A 14,255-nucleotide genomic window follows, 5' to 3' on the forward strand; every position below is an offset into this window, starting at 1 on the left:
TGTAGTTGCCCAGGTTTTTGGTGTTACGCTCGAGCGGATCATTCTGCGCTCAAGCGGAGTTTGGTTTTTGGTTGTCCGCTCGAGTGGGCCTTCTTGCGCTCGAGCGTGGTTTACACACTCCCAGTGTCTTGTGTCTCTGCAAAACTTCTATAGGTGTGTTTTTCACGCTCGAGCGGGTTTTCTACGCTCGAGCGGGTAACACTCGAGTGTGCAGTGCTTTGTCTGTGAAAGTTCTAGGAGGGGGAAATTTACGCTCGAGCGGACTGGTTTTCACGCTCGAGCGGATGTATTTTATTCTTGTGTCTTGGTGCTCGAGCGGGCCTTCTTGAGCTCGAGCGTGTCCAGATTTTTGTGCTTGACGCTCGAGCGTTCTATTCTCCGCTTGAGCGGGTCATACGTATATGAATCATCTGCTGGGTAATTTTAAGTCACTTTTTACATTTCCTTTCTCTCTCTTACTTTCCCAAAATTGTTTTTTTGAGAGCCTCTCTCTCTAGGATCTCCCTTCTCTCTAGGGTTTGATCTAGTTAGAGTGTCTCCCTATCCTTCGGCCTTTGTAAAAAGTGCGTTGATCGTTGAGAGCTACGTTTTGATCCGAGAATCTTGGTGTTTGGAGCATTTTCATTTTCTTCATCTTCTCCGATTGAGCTCTAACTTCGAGATAGAGATATCCTACTCCTCCTTATGAGCTTTGTCTTTAAATTTTAGCATTTTGATATGTTGGGGATTGTTGGGTAATTTTGAGAAAGTTTGGGTCTTTGTGTAACTTTACAAAAGATGGGGTTTTATTTATATAAGCCTATATGCATGTTTAGCATGGAGAAATGAGATAAATGTTGGGTTATTGATAGAAATGGAACCTTAGGGTTGTTTTGTTAATTATGGGAAATGCTCTAATTACATTGATGAATTAATTTGTGAAATTAATTTTGAGAAATGAGAAGTTGAATTGAGAATGTTGAAATTGGGAACGTATGGGATTAAAGGGTGTAGTAGGATCATTTATCACTCACCTAGTTGAAATGTTGATATTTTATCCATTTGGTGCATTTATTTTCTGTTTAGAAATAATTGCTTTGGGCTATCGGTGGAGGATAGCCTTGATTGTTGTAGACAATGCATGATGATTAGGCAAACTAAAACTAAAACTAATCGATTGAGTATGCTATCGAGTATAGCGGTTGGAATAATACATTAACTTTATGTATTGATTGATTATGTATATGATCTATGTTTATATACATTGTGTGTGGGAGAAGATAAGGGATGTACTCCACGGTTTAGGGGAAGATAGGGGATGGATCTCTAAACCGGATTTTGTGTGACATTGATACAGCACTACAATGTGTATCAAGTGTGGATTATGGAAGTGTTTGAATTGATGTGATATAGCACTAAAATGTATATCGTTACCAATTGTGAAGTATAGAAGTATTTCTATGTTATATTGATACAGCATCAAAATGTGTATTCTTCATGAAGTATGGAAGTGGTTTATGTGTTATTGATACAGCACCAAAATGTGTATCCATCATGAATTTGAAAAGTGTTTTAAAGATGGGTCATAATCTCATAAAGTTATTTGGCTAGGTTCTGAGCCTTGTTCTCAAACTCAAAGTTGAAAAGAAGTGGGAAATGAAATGTAACATGGACTTGAATGTCATGAAACTGTGATGTGTTATAAGTGGGAATATAAGTATGGACCATCTATCGAATGCTGTTATTTTAGTCATTTTTTATGGTTGGTTTGGTATATTTCTACTGGGTTGTGGCTCACCCTATATGGGACATCATTTTCAGGTACAGGTAGCATGCCACCTCCAAGGACATAGCTTGGGAGGCTAGAGGCAGTCAGACTTTTTGGTTGCTTTGCTTTCCTTTGATGTATTGCATGTAAATTCAAGCCAAGGGCTTAATATGTATATGAGTTAGTACTCACTTCTTGTAACCAAGTGTTGACTTGGAAAGTTGTAAGTCCATAGGGCGTTTACTTTTGTTGTCAACATGTAATACTTTTGTAAGAACTGCTCTGATAAATAGAAAGATGTTTATTTCTCTTATATTGTGCATGTCAAGAATGATGGGTTTTATGTATTATTTTGAGGGCGTTACATTCAATGCTTCATCTCTTTAAATTTTTAAAAAATTATAATTTAATAAAAATATATATATTAAGTGTTGAAGAGTCTCTTAATTGGAATTATAGTAAAATAATATCTTGAAATAGTGAAAGTTTGAGTATATGGTTGGTTGAAATTTATAATTTGATTAATTCTCTTCTCCCACAAGTCTCTCGTGCCTAGGCGGTCGTGTGTGCCAAGTTTTGTGCTAATTCGACCCCGTTTGGTGATTTTGGGGCGTCAACACCACGAATTCAAGTTTTTTAATGAACTAGTTTGCCTAAAGTGAAATCCGGTTCTAACTCCCAAATCGAGAACCCGATTGGAGTCCCGTTTTCTCCCACAAATCTCTCGTGCCAAAGCGGTCATGTGTGCCAAGTTTCGTGCTAATCCGACTCCGTTTGGTGATTTTGGGGCGTCAACACCTCGAATTCAAGTTTTTTAATGAACTAGTTTGCCTAGAGTGAAATCTGGCTCTAACTCCCAAACCGGGAACCCGATTGGAGTCCCGTCTTCTCCCACAAGTCTCTTGTGCCAAGGCGGTCGTGTGTGCCAAGTTTCGTGCTAAACAAACGTTGTTTGGAGATTTTAGGGCGTCAACACCTCGAATTCAAGTTTCTTAAGAAACTAGTTTGCCTAGAGTGAAATCCGGCTCTAACACCCAAATCGGGAACCCGATTAGAGTCTTGTATTCTCCCACAAGTCTCTCGTGCCTAGGCGGTCGTGTGTGCCAAGTTTCGTGCTAATCTGACGCCGTTTGGAGATTTCGGGGCGTCAACACCTCGAATTAAAATTTCTTAATAAACTAGTTTGCATAGACCGAAATCCGGCTCTAACTCCCAAACCGGGAACCCAATTGGAGTCCCGTCTTCTCCCACAAGTCTCTCGTGCCTAGGCGGTCATGTGTGCCAAATTTCATGCTAATCTGACGCCGTTTGGAGATTTTGGGACGTCAACACCTCGAATTGAAATTTCTTAATGAACTAGTTTGCCTAGACCGAAATCCGGCTCTAACTCCCAAACTGGGAACCCGATTGGAGTCCCGTCTTCTTCCACAAGTCTCTCGTGCTTAGGTGGTCATGTGTGCCAAGTTTTGTGCTAACTCGACCCCGTTTGGTGATTATGGGGCGTCAATGCCTCGAATTCAAGTTTCTTAAGGAACTAGTGTGCCTAGAGTGAAATCTGGCTCTAACTCTCAAACCGGAAACTTGATTCGAGCCCCGTCTTCTCCCACAAGTCTCTCTCGCCTAGGCAGTCGTGTGTGCCAAGTTTCATGCTAAACCGATGCCGTTTGGTAATTTTGGGGCATCAACACCTTGAATTCAAATTTCTGAATGACCTACTTTGCCTAGAACGAAATTTGGCTCTAACTCCCAAACTAGGAACCCGATTGGAGTTCCGTTTTCTCCCACAAGTCTCTCGTGCCTAGGTGGTCGTGTGTGCCAAATTTCATGCTAATCCAACGCCGTTTGGAGATTTTGGGGCGTCCCACCTCGAATTGAAATTTCTTAATGAACTAGTTTGCCTAGACCGAAATCCGGCTCTAACTCCCGAACTGGGAACCCGATTGAAGTCCCGTCTTCTCCCAAAAGTCTCTCGTACCTATGCTGTCATGTGTGCCAAGTTTTGTGTTAATCCGACCCCGTTTGGTGATTTCGGGGCGTCAACGCCTCGAATTCAAGTTTATTAAGGAACTAGCTTGCCTAGAGTGAAATCTGGTTCTAACTCCCAAACCGAGAACCTGATTCAAGCCCCGTCTTCTTCCACAAGTTTCTCATGCCTAGGCGGTCATGTGTGCCAAGTTTCGTGCCAAATCGATGCCGTTTGGTGATTTTGGGGCGTTAACACCTTGAATTCAAATTTCTTAGTGACCTAGTTTGCCTAGACCAAAATTTGGCTCTAACTCCCAAACCGAGAACCCGATTTGAATCCCGTCTTCGCCCACAAGTCTCTCGTGCCTAGGCAGTTGCTTGTGACAAATTTTGTGCTAATCTGACCCTGTTTGGAGATTTTGGGGCGTCAACACCTCAAATTCAAATTTCTTAATGAACTAGTTTGCCTAGATTGAAATCCGGCTCTAACTCCCAAACCGGGAACCCGATTGGAGTCCTGTCTTCTCCCACAAGTCTCTCGTGCCTAGGCGGTCATGTGTGCCAAGTTTTGTGCTAATCCGAACCCCGTTTGGTGATTTTGGGGCGTCAATGCCTCGAATTCAAGTTTCTTAAGGAACTAGTTTGCCTAGAGTGAAATTCGGCTCTAACTCCCAAACTGGGAACCCAATTCTAGCACTGTCTTCTCCCACAAGTCTCTCGTGCCTAGGCGGTCATGTGTACCAAGTTTCGTGCTAATTCGACTCCGTTTGGTGATTTTGGGGCGTCAACACCTCGAATTCAAGTTTTTTAATGAACTAGTTTGCCTAGAGTGAAATCTGACTCTAACTCCCAAACCAGGAACCCAATTGGAGTCCTATCTTCTCCCACAAGTCACTCGTGCCAAGGCGGTTGTGTGTGCCAAGTTTTGTGCTAAACCGATGTTGTTCGGAGATTTTGGAGCGTCAACACCTCAAATTCAAATTTCTTAATGAACTAGTTTGCCTAGACTGAAATCCGGCTCTAACTCCCAAACCGGGAACTCGATTGGAGTCCCGTCTTCTCCCACAAGTCTCTCGTGCCTAAGCGGTCATGTATGCCAAGTTTTCTGCTAATCCGAACCCCGTTTGGTGATTTTGGGACATCAACGCCTCGAATTTAAGTTTCTTAAGGAACCAGTTTGCCTAGAGTGAAATCCAGCTGAAACTCCCAAACCAGGAACCCGATTCGAGCACTGTCTTCTCCCACAAGTCTCTCGTGCCTAGGCGGTCGTGTGTGCCGAGTTTCGTGCTAAACCGATGCCGTTTGGTGATTTTGGGGCGTCAACACCTCAAATTCAAATTTCTTAATGAACTAGTTTGCCTAGACCGAAATTCGGCTCTAACTCCCAAACCGAGAACCCGATTGGAGTCCCGTCTTCTCTTGCAAGTCTCTCATGCCTAGGCGGTCATGTGTGCCAAGTTTTGTGCTAATCCGAACCCCGTTTGGTGATTTTGGGGTGTCAACGCCTCAAATTCAAGTTTCTTAAGGAACTAGTTTGCCTAGAGTGAAATCCGGCTCTAACTCCCAAACCGGGAACCCGATTTGAGCCCTATCTTCTCCCACAAGTCTCTCGTGCCTAGGCGGTCGTGTTTGCCAAGTTTCGTGCTAAACCGACGCCGTTTGGTGATTTTGGGGCGTCAACACCTCCAATTGAAATTTCTTAATGAACTAGTTTGCCTAGACCGAAATTCGGCTCTAACTCCCAAACCGGGAACTCGATTGGAGTCCCGTCTTCTCCTGCATGTCTCTCGTGCCTAGGCGGTCATGTGTGCCAAGTTTTGTGCTTATCCGAACCCCGTTTGGTGATTTTGGGGTGTCAACGCCTCGAATTCAAGTTTCTTAAGGAACTAGTTTGCCTAGAGTGAAATCCGGCTCTAACTCCCAAACCGGGAACCCGATTCGAGCTTTGTCTTCTCCCACAAGTCTCTCGTGCCTAGGCGGTGAGCTCTCTATTATCGAAAGACTCACTGTTGGTGCTTTTACTGGCATGACTTCAACTTTTGTGAGTAATATAGCAAATGAGATCACTTCTGACCTTAACTTTATGGGTGATTATCTGTATTGGATCTTGTATTTTCTATATTAGTACCCTATATATATGTCTATTAACAAATATTTAAGCCCATAATCGTTGATATTTGTTTCTTTATAGGTAACATAGCCTCTTGATGTCTTTAGGTTAAGATTACCTGTTGAGCCTGGGTATAAAACAATGTCTGAGGTAAGACTGACCAATTTGAATTGTATTTCTGAAGGAGTTTCTCCACATATCATGGGTCTTATTGGATTGTTTTCAGGTTGCCTTGAACATTCTAAGAGAGGAGGAAGTTGGGTCATTTTATACTGGCCTTGGACCTTCTCTAATTGCAATAACACCTTATATTGCTGTGAACTTTTGCGTTTTTGACTTGTGAGCTTACTCTTTCAGTAATATATTTTTCTCTATTGTTTATTAAATGATATAAAAATATAATATTTGTATTTCTTAAATTTGGATCTATATATTAGGATGAAGAAGTCTTTGCCAGAGAAGTATCGAAAGAGGACTGAAACATCTATGGTAACAGCTTTGCTGTCAGCTACTCTTTCCATGATTATGTGCTTTCCTTTGGATACAATGAGAAGGCAAATGCAAATGAAGGGTACACCTTACAAGATAGTTTTGGATGCCTTTTCAGGTAACTCAATTCTTTTAATTATCAACTGTTGTAAACCAACAGAAACTAATGCAAATCGTATCATAATAAATCTTGGTTAATTCTATCTATAACATATCCAAAGTTGTAAGCATTTCATTTATGCTTTCATATGTCATTAGTAAAGCAGAGGAAGCCTTTATTCTCAACATTGGGAATAGACTTAATAAGGTCATATGGTGCATATCTTGATATACATACATACATATATAAAAATCAAGTCATTTCTTTGCGTAAAGAAAGTATTTATGTACCATGCACACACATTCAGTTCGCTACTATCAATAAACTAAACGTAATAGGAGATCTCTCACGACTTTCATCTCAGATGATCCCTATCCCCTCTCACTCATCCCTCTCACTTCCACTCTTTCTGATTTACATGTTCTACTTTCAACAATCCGAGTGCATCTTCTAAGGAGACATATATAATACATATATATATATATATATATAGAGAGAGAGAGAGAGAGAGAGAGAGAGCATATAGGCATCACTCGCTGAGTGAGTGAGAGAGGAGCGCTTGAGATTGGCTGAGCTCGCACGAGAGAAAGATAGAGACCCTGCACCACCGTTAGCCGTAATACGCTGTCGCCGCACCACCACTAGCCGTCGTCGACAACGATTGAGCCTGCTCGCTGTCGTCGCTTGTCGAGAGAGAAATCGTCGGTGAACACTCGAGCTTGTTTGAGGATTTTGGAGGAAAAGATCTTGTTTCGAAGATTTAGGGATTTTGGATCAAAATGATCGAGCGCCAAACAATAGGAGAAGCGGGACAAAAAAAATTTATTACTTTTTGCGACGGTATATTTAAACCGTCACAATTGATAAATAAAAATAGGTAAAACGACGCCATTTTACTAACGTTTTTTTTTTTTTTTTTGTGATGGACATTTTCCGTCGCAAATTGTCCACTATTTGCGATAGCAAATTTCTCCCATCTCAAAAAAATTCTTTTTGCGACGGTACACAAAGGCGTCACGAATACTTCGGTCTTTATCACACCTTTTCATGTATGTTTATTAGCGATGGGATGACTACCGCCGCAAAGCTATTTATTTGCGACGGTTTAAACTGCCGTCGCAAAAGATCATTTTTTGCGATGGGAAACGCGCCGTTGCAAAAAGTTTCATGTTTTATACTGCCTTTTCTTGTAGTGTTACCCATATATTATTTTAGGATCAATTTAAGATGGGCCGAGATACCAATGCAAATTTTAGGATAAATTACAAACATAATCCCTGAGATTTACTTAAATAACAAATTACCCCCTATGGTTCTAGAAATTACGTTACGCCCCCTAAGGTTTTTAATTTCATAACAAATACGTCATTTTATTAATAAATCATTGAGTTAATTAATAGTTTTTAATAATGTTAAAATTTTATTTTAATTAATAATTTAGATAATTTTATTATTGTATAGGTGAATAGTTAGAAATTTCACATTTTCAATTAATTCTGTTAAATAAAAAATTCTGATAGGAAAGTATTTGTAATTTTTTAAACCACAAGGGACAATTCGTATTTTAAGCAAATCTCAGAGAGTGACCCACAAATTTTAATTTCAATCCATTTATCAAACGAGTTTAAAATATTAGTCCAGCCCAACTTACAAGCCCAAACACTATTTCCAAACCTAAAAATGTAGGACTAAATTGGGCCGCCAATAGTTCGATACCCAGAGTCAGAGAGGGTCGGTGTCTGAAAACAACCTCCTACCATAATCAAATCCCAAAACCTGGACAAGTTTGAGAGAGAGAGAGAGAGAGAGAGAGAGAGAGATGGCTAGGTTGTTGGCATGTGCAGCAGATGTGGTGGGAGGTGGAGGGCAGAGTAATGATGAAGATGATATCAATGCAATCCTAGTAGCCTTCACTCCAGAGCAGCAAAATAGTCAATAAGATAAAATATCATATCAAATCCATAATCATTTTATTTTTTTCTCTTGCAAACATCACATCCAATGACAAAAAAAAATCAACCATTTTCCTAAACACAACTATTTTAGCATATTAAAAAAGCTAAAAACTAAAATAGTCTATTAAAGTAGCCAACTTCCTAAACACCCACATAGTGTTCTTGAAGTCTAAAAATTATGTCAGTTTGAGGAGATTTCTGTAGAGGTTTGTTGAACTAATGATGGAATTTATCCATTTTTTTTCTTGCACTTTGCAAATGGAAGGGAATAGGCTAGGTATGGACCGGGATGGATTGGATTATAATGTATTGCATTTGGGTGCAAGATGTTTAAACATGTTCTAGTAATGCCTAATCTTTGAGGCCAACTGTGCTATGTGCACAATTTTATTTTTTTATTTTTAAAAAATAAGAAATAGATGTAATTCAAAATATTTGCATATAACAACACATTGATGATTTGGTGTGCAGAATTTTCTATGTTCCTAAATTTTTTCCTTGCAATTCTTGAATCATGAAATTCTTAAAAAGAGATTAAAAGAAAAAATGTGAAGCACAATAGCAGGGCATGCAAATAATAATAATAATAATAATAATAATAATAATAATAATAATAATAATAACAGCAACAACAATTGCCTATCTATGTATGTAAATTTTATCTATTAAGAATAGGAAGAAAATATTTATAGAAGCAAAGTTGTGTAACTAGTACATTTTGTTAAAAAATGTACGGTACATAGAAAATCAATGGCTAAGATTGAGCCATATCATTAAAAGTGACCTGCTAAATTATGAGCCAAAATCATATTTCTTTATAACTATAATCAAATTGATCATAACTTAGTCATAACCATATCTCATAACCAACACCATTTTGTTCATAACTAATATTACATATTCATAACCACATCTCATAACTAGCCCCTTTGAGTCATAACCAACATCACATATCTCATAACTACTTGTCATATATTTCATAACCAACACTTCTTTTTTTTTTTCATAACAAACACCACATATCTTATAACCATTAATCACATATCTGATAACTAACACTCTTTTACTCATAACTACACCACTTTGATCATAACCAATATCACATATCTCATAACTATTACCCACATGAATCATAACCATATCTCATAACCAACCCTTTTGAGTCATAATCAACATCACATATCTCATAACTAACAACCCTTTTGCTCATAACCACACCACTTTGATCATAATCAATATCTCATATCTCATAACCACTAACACATATAGCATAACCAAACAGCTTTTGACACCACTTTGCTCATAACCAACATCACATATCTTATAATTATTAATCAAATATCTCATAACCATTACCCACATATCTCATAACTAACATCACATATATCATAACTACTAATCACATATCTCATAACTACACCACTTTGATCATAACCAACATTACATATCTCATAACCACTAATCATATATCTCATAACCAAACACACTTTAACTTATAACTACACCACTCTGCTCATAACCAAAATCACTTATCCAATAATCACTAATCATATATCTCATAACCTTTACCCACTTATGTCATAACCACATCTCATAACCAATACCATTTGACTCATAACCAACATCACATATATCATAACCACTAATAACATCTCATAACTATAGCGATCCCGGTTTTCCCTTTCTATATCTGTTGTTTTTCAAACTTTGGTTCTGTGATGTTGGTGGTTGTATACCTGGTTGTCATCCTTTAATTCCGCTTGATTGAGTTTTAGGATGTATTGGGCAGAGTTGTTATAGGTTGGTTAGACTTTGGTTTCAATTCCTTGTTGCCCAGTTTTTAAGAGGTCCGCTCGAGCGGGTATTCTTGCTCTCGAGCGGAGATTGCACACTCTCAGTATTTTGGTGCTCTGCGAAACTTCTGCAAGCATGTTTTTCACGCTCGAGTGGCTTTCTTTACGCTCGAGCGGTCGCGCTCGAGCGGGTACTCTGGAGCTCGAGCGGGTGGTACATTTTTGGTGTAGGTTCTGGGAGGGGGAAATCTACGCTCGAGCGGACTGGTTTTTGCGCTCGAGCGGATGTACTTTATTCTTGTGTCTTGGCGCTCGAGCTGGATTTCTTACGCTCGAGCGGACCTAGTTTTTTGTTATTGACGCTCGAGCTTTGTGTTTTCCACTCGAGTGGGAATGTCGTATAACAGAGGACAGTTGGGCATTTTTGAATCATTTTTCTACACTTTCTCTCTCTCTCTCTTACTTTTTCAAATCGCCATTTGAGTGCTTCACTCTCTAGAAACTCCCTTCTCTCTAGGGTTTGATCTAGTTAGAGTGCTTCCCTCCCATTTGGTCTTTGTAAAAGTTGGGTTGATCGTCGAGGGCTACATTTTGATCCGAGAAACTTGTGATTTGGAGCAACTTCGTTTTCGTCATCTTCTTCTTTGGGTGTCATCTATTGATGTAGGGATACCCTACTCCTCTTTATGAGCTTTGTCTTTGAATTTTAGCGTTTTGATATGTTGGGGTTGTTGGGTAATTTTGAGAAAGTTTGGGTCTTGTGTAATTTTACAAAAGATGGGGTTTTATTTATAATTAAACCTATTGGCATGTTTGGCATAGAGAAATGATATAGATGATGAACTATGGATAAAAGTGGAACCTTGGGATGGTTATGTTAATTATGGGAAAATGACCTAATTAGTTAGATAAATTAATTTGTATAAATAATTTTGAGAAATGAAGAATTGAATTGAGAGTATTCAAATTGAAAAGATTATGGGATTAACGGGTGTAGTTGGATTCATTTAATCGCTCACCCAGGTTGAATGTTGATAATATATCCATTTGGTACATTTATTTCCTGTTTAGAAATAACTGCTTTGGGCTATCGGTGGAGGATAGCCTTGATTGTTGTAGACAATGCATGATGATTAGGCAAACTAAAACTAATCGATTGAGTATGCTACCGAATATAGCGGTTGGAATAATACATCGACTTTATGTATTGATTGTTTATGTATATGATCTATGTTTATATGCATTGTGTGTGTGGGAGGAGATATGGGATGTACTCCACGGTTTAGGGGAAGATAGGGGATGGACCTCTAAGCCGGGTTGTGTGTGACATTGATACAACACTACAATGTGTATCAAGTGTTGATTATGGAAGTGTTTAGATTGATTTGATATAGCACTAAAATGTATATCGTTATCAATTGTGAAGTATAGAAGTGTTTCTATGTCATGTTGATACAGCACCACAATGTGTATCGTTCGTATAGTATGGGAGTGGCTTATGTGTTATTGATACAGCATCAAAATGTGTATCCACCATGAATTTCGAAAGTATTTTTAAGATGAGTCTTATTCTCATCAAGTTATTTGGCTAAGTTTTGTGCCTTGTTATCAAACTCAAGGGTGAAAAGGAAATGAGAAATGAAATGTAACATGGACTTAAATGTCATGAAACCGGAATGTGATATAAGTGAGTGTATCAGTGTTGACCATGTATCAACTGCTAATCTTTTAGTCATTGTTCATAGCTGGTTTAGCGTATCTCTGCTGGGCTGTGGCTCACCCTTTATGGGACATTATTTTCAGGTACAGGTAGCATGCCACCTCCAAGGACATAGCTTGGGAGGCTAGAGGCAGACAGACTGCTTTTGTTGTTGTTTTCTTTTGATGTATTACATGTAAATTCAAGCCAAGGGCTTAATATGTATTGAGTTAGTACTCTTCTTTTTGTAACTAAGTGTTAGCTTGGAAAGCTGTAAGCCCGTAGGGCATTTGCCTTTTGTTGTTAACATGTAATACTTTTGTAAGAACTACTCTGATTAATGGAAATATGGTTGGTTTCTTTTATATCAATGCATGTCTAAATTGATGGGACCTATATATTATTTTGAGGGCGTTACAATAACCACTACCCACATATAGGGGTGTAAATTTGGCCCACGAGCTCGCGACGTACCCCAAGTCCAGTCGCACCCTGGGTGGGCCCAACTAAGCCTGAGCCTAAGTCCAACCTAAGACCCTGGGTTATGTGTTCTAGAGCTCGGCCCAACTCTGGTGTGTTATGGAGTGTGCCCCATCTCGTGACCCAAAATTTTTTTCCCCATCTGGCCCGACCCAATCCCAACGGCTCTCTGCCCCCTGTTAGTGCAACAGTCAAAAACTAAAAAAAAATAAATAAATTTTGAAACAGTCATATAACTGTTAATTCCACAAACAACCAATTTTTTTTTATTATTTTTATATATATAAATTAACCTCTCCCTCCCAAGTCCTATAAATACCACCCCTCCCTCATTTTATTTCTCACAAACAAATCTGTCTCTCAAACTCTCATTATCTTTGAACTCTCAACTCTCTCAATTAATTTTGAAGTGTCATCCCTAAGTGACAATTGCAATTGATCACCTATCTCTATTTTAAATTTATTTTTAGTCATAGTATCTTCATTAAATATAATAGAAATAGTAATGTACAAACGATGTACTTTTTAAAATATCTATATACACTTATAGACATATATATATATATATATATATATAATTTAACTAAATTTTAATAAAAAATATGTTGAAAAAAATTATCTATGACGTGATTTATTTTTTTGTTCTACTAAATAAATTTTCTCCTAAATTTTTTCCCCTAACTTTTCTTCGTTTTTTTTTTCTCTACTCTGTTTTATTTCCCTTTATTTGTCCTAGTTATGCCTGAGCTCTCTCTATTTCTTACTCAAACTTCTCTATTTCGCTCAAATTATCGAATGACCATTGTTGATAGTTCTTTCTCACTGGATTCTTCCTCTCTGGATTCTTCCTCTCTCTACTCCTGTGTCTCTGTTATAGATCCTTGAACTCGTCATTACTCTCTTTGTTTATTTCAACACTATTTATTCTAGTGATATTTCTCTATCTAGTAAATGCATCTATCTCGAAACTCTAGCTCTTTCACATTAATATGTCATACATACACAAAACTTTGGTCGTAGTTATGATTTGAAAGGTTTTATTATCATCAATTTGTATGTGTGTTATAGAACTGTTGAAAAATGAATATTACACATTTTGTTGTACTGTTCTACTATCTCAGTCCTCTTCATCCCTCAAGCATCTCTCTCATTCTTTATTGTCATTGTAGATATCTCTGATGTTCCTCATCAGAAACGACAACACATTTGACGTCATTTTCATAAGCGATAAGCCCATTTAGTCTCTCTTTCTCATTTTCCCTTTCCTCTTGCTCTACTAGCTAATCTTCTTTAACTCTCATTTTCTGTTCCATGGCTTTAAGTCGTTGATTAAATTATTTAATGATTGTCATTACATTTTGTTTTCTCTGTATTATGAGAGATCCCGATTGGTGATTCTAAGATTTTTAGTGGTTTGTTTAGTCATTTTATGATAATCGTTATGAAACTTTGTTGCTTGATTATAATATTTGTGGTTTATAAAAAAATTTGGATATTTTTGCTACATCAATTAGTTGTGTTGTTACGCATTTTGTGATTGATGTTATGAAATTTTTTGGGTTGGTTATGACAATTGGGATTTGTAAAAATTTTGATTATTTTTATTATGGCAATTAGTGGTGCAATTACGCATTTTGTAATTGATGTTATTAAATTTTGTGAGTTGGTTATGACATTTGTGGTTATTAAATTTTTTTGATGTTTTTGTTACACCAATTAGTGGATAGTTACATAATTTTTGGTTAATGTTACAAAATTTTAGGAATTAGTTATGACATTTGTGATTTTTTATAATTTTAAACAAGTTTTGTTACGCTAATTAGTGATGGCGTTATGTATTTTGTGTTTTATATTGCAAAACTTTGTGACTTAATTATGATATTTGTGGTTTCTAAAATTTTAAATATTTTTATTATG

General features: G+C 37.8%; 1 pseudogene; it reads left to right on the forward strand.

The window, feature by feature from the left end:
• LOC114285477 (thylakoid ADP,ATP carrier protein, chloroplastic-like) overlaps positions 1-8,711 on the forward strand; it is a 52,206-nt pseudogene extending 43,495 nt beyond the window's left edge.
• The last annotated feature ends 5,544 nt before the right edge of the window (positions 8,712-14,255 follow it).

This window comes from Camellia sinensis, chromosome 1 (assembly GCF_055761805.1).
Source record: "Camellia sinensis isolate YWXY chromosome 1, ASM5576180v1, whole genome shotgun sequence".
Lineage (NCBI taxonomy): Eukaryota > Viridiplantae > Streptophyta > Magnoliopsida > Ericales > Theaceae > Camellia > Camellia sinensis.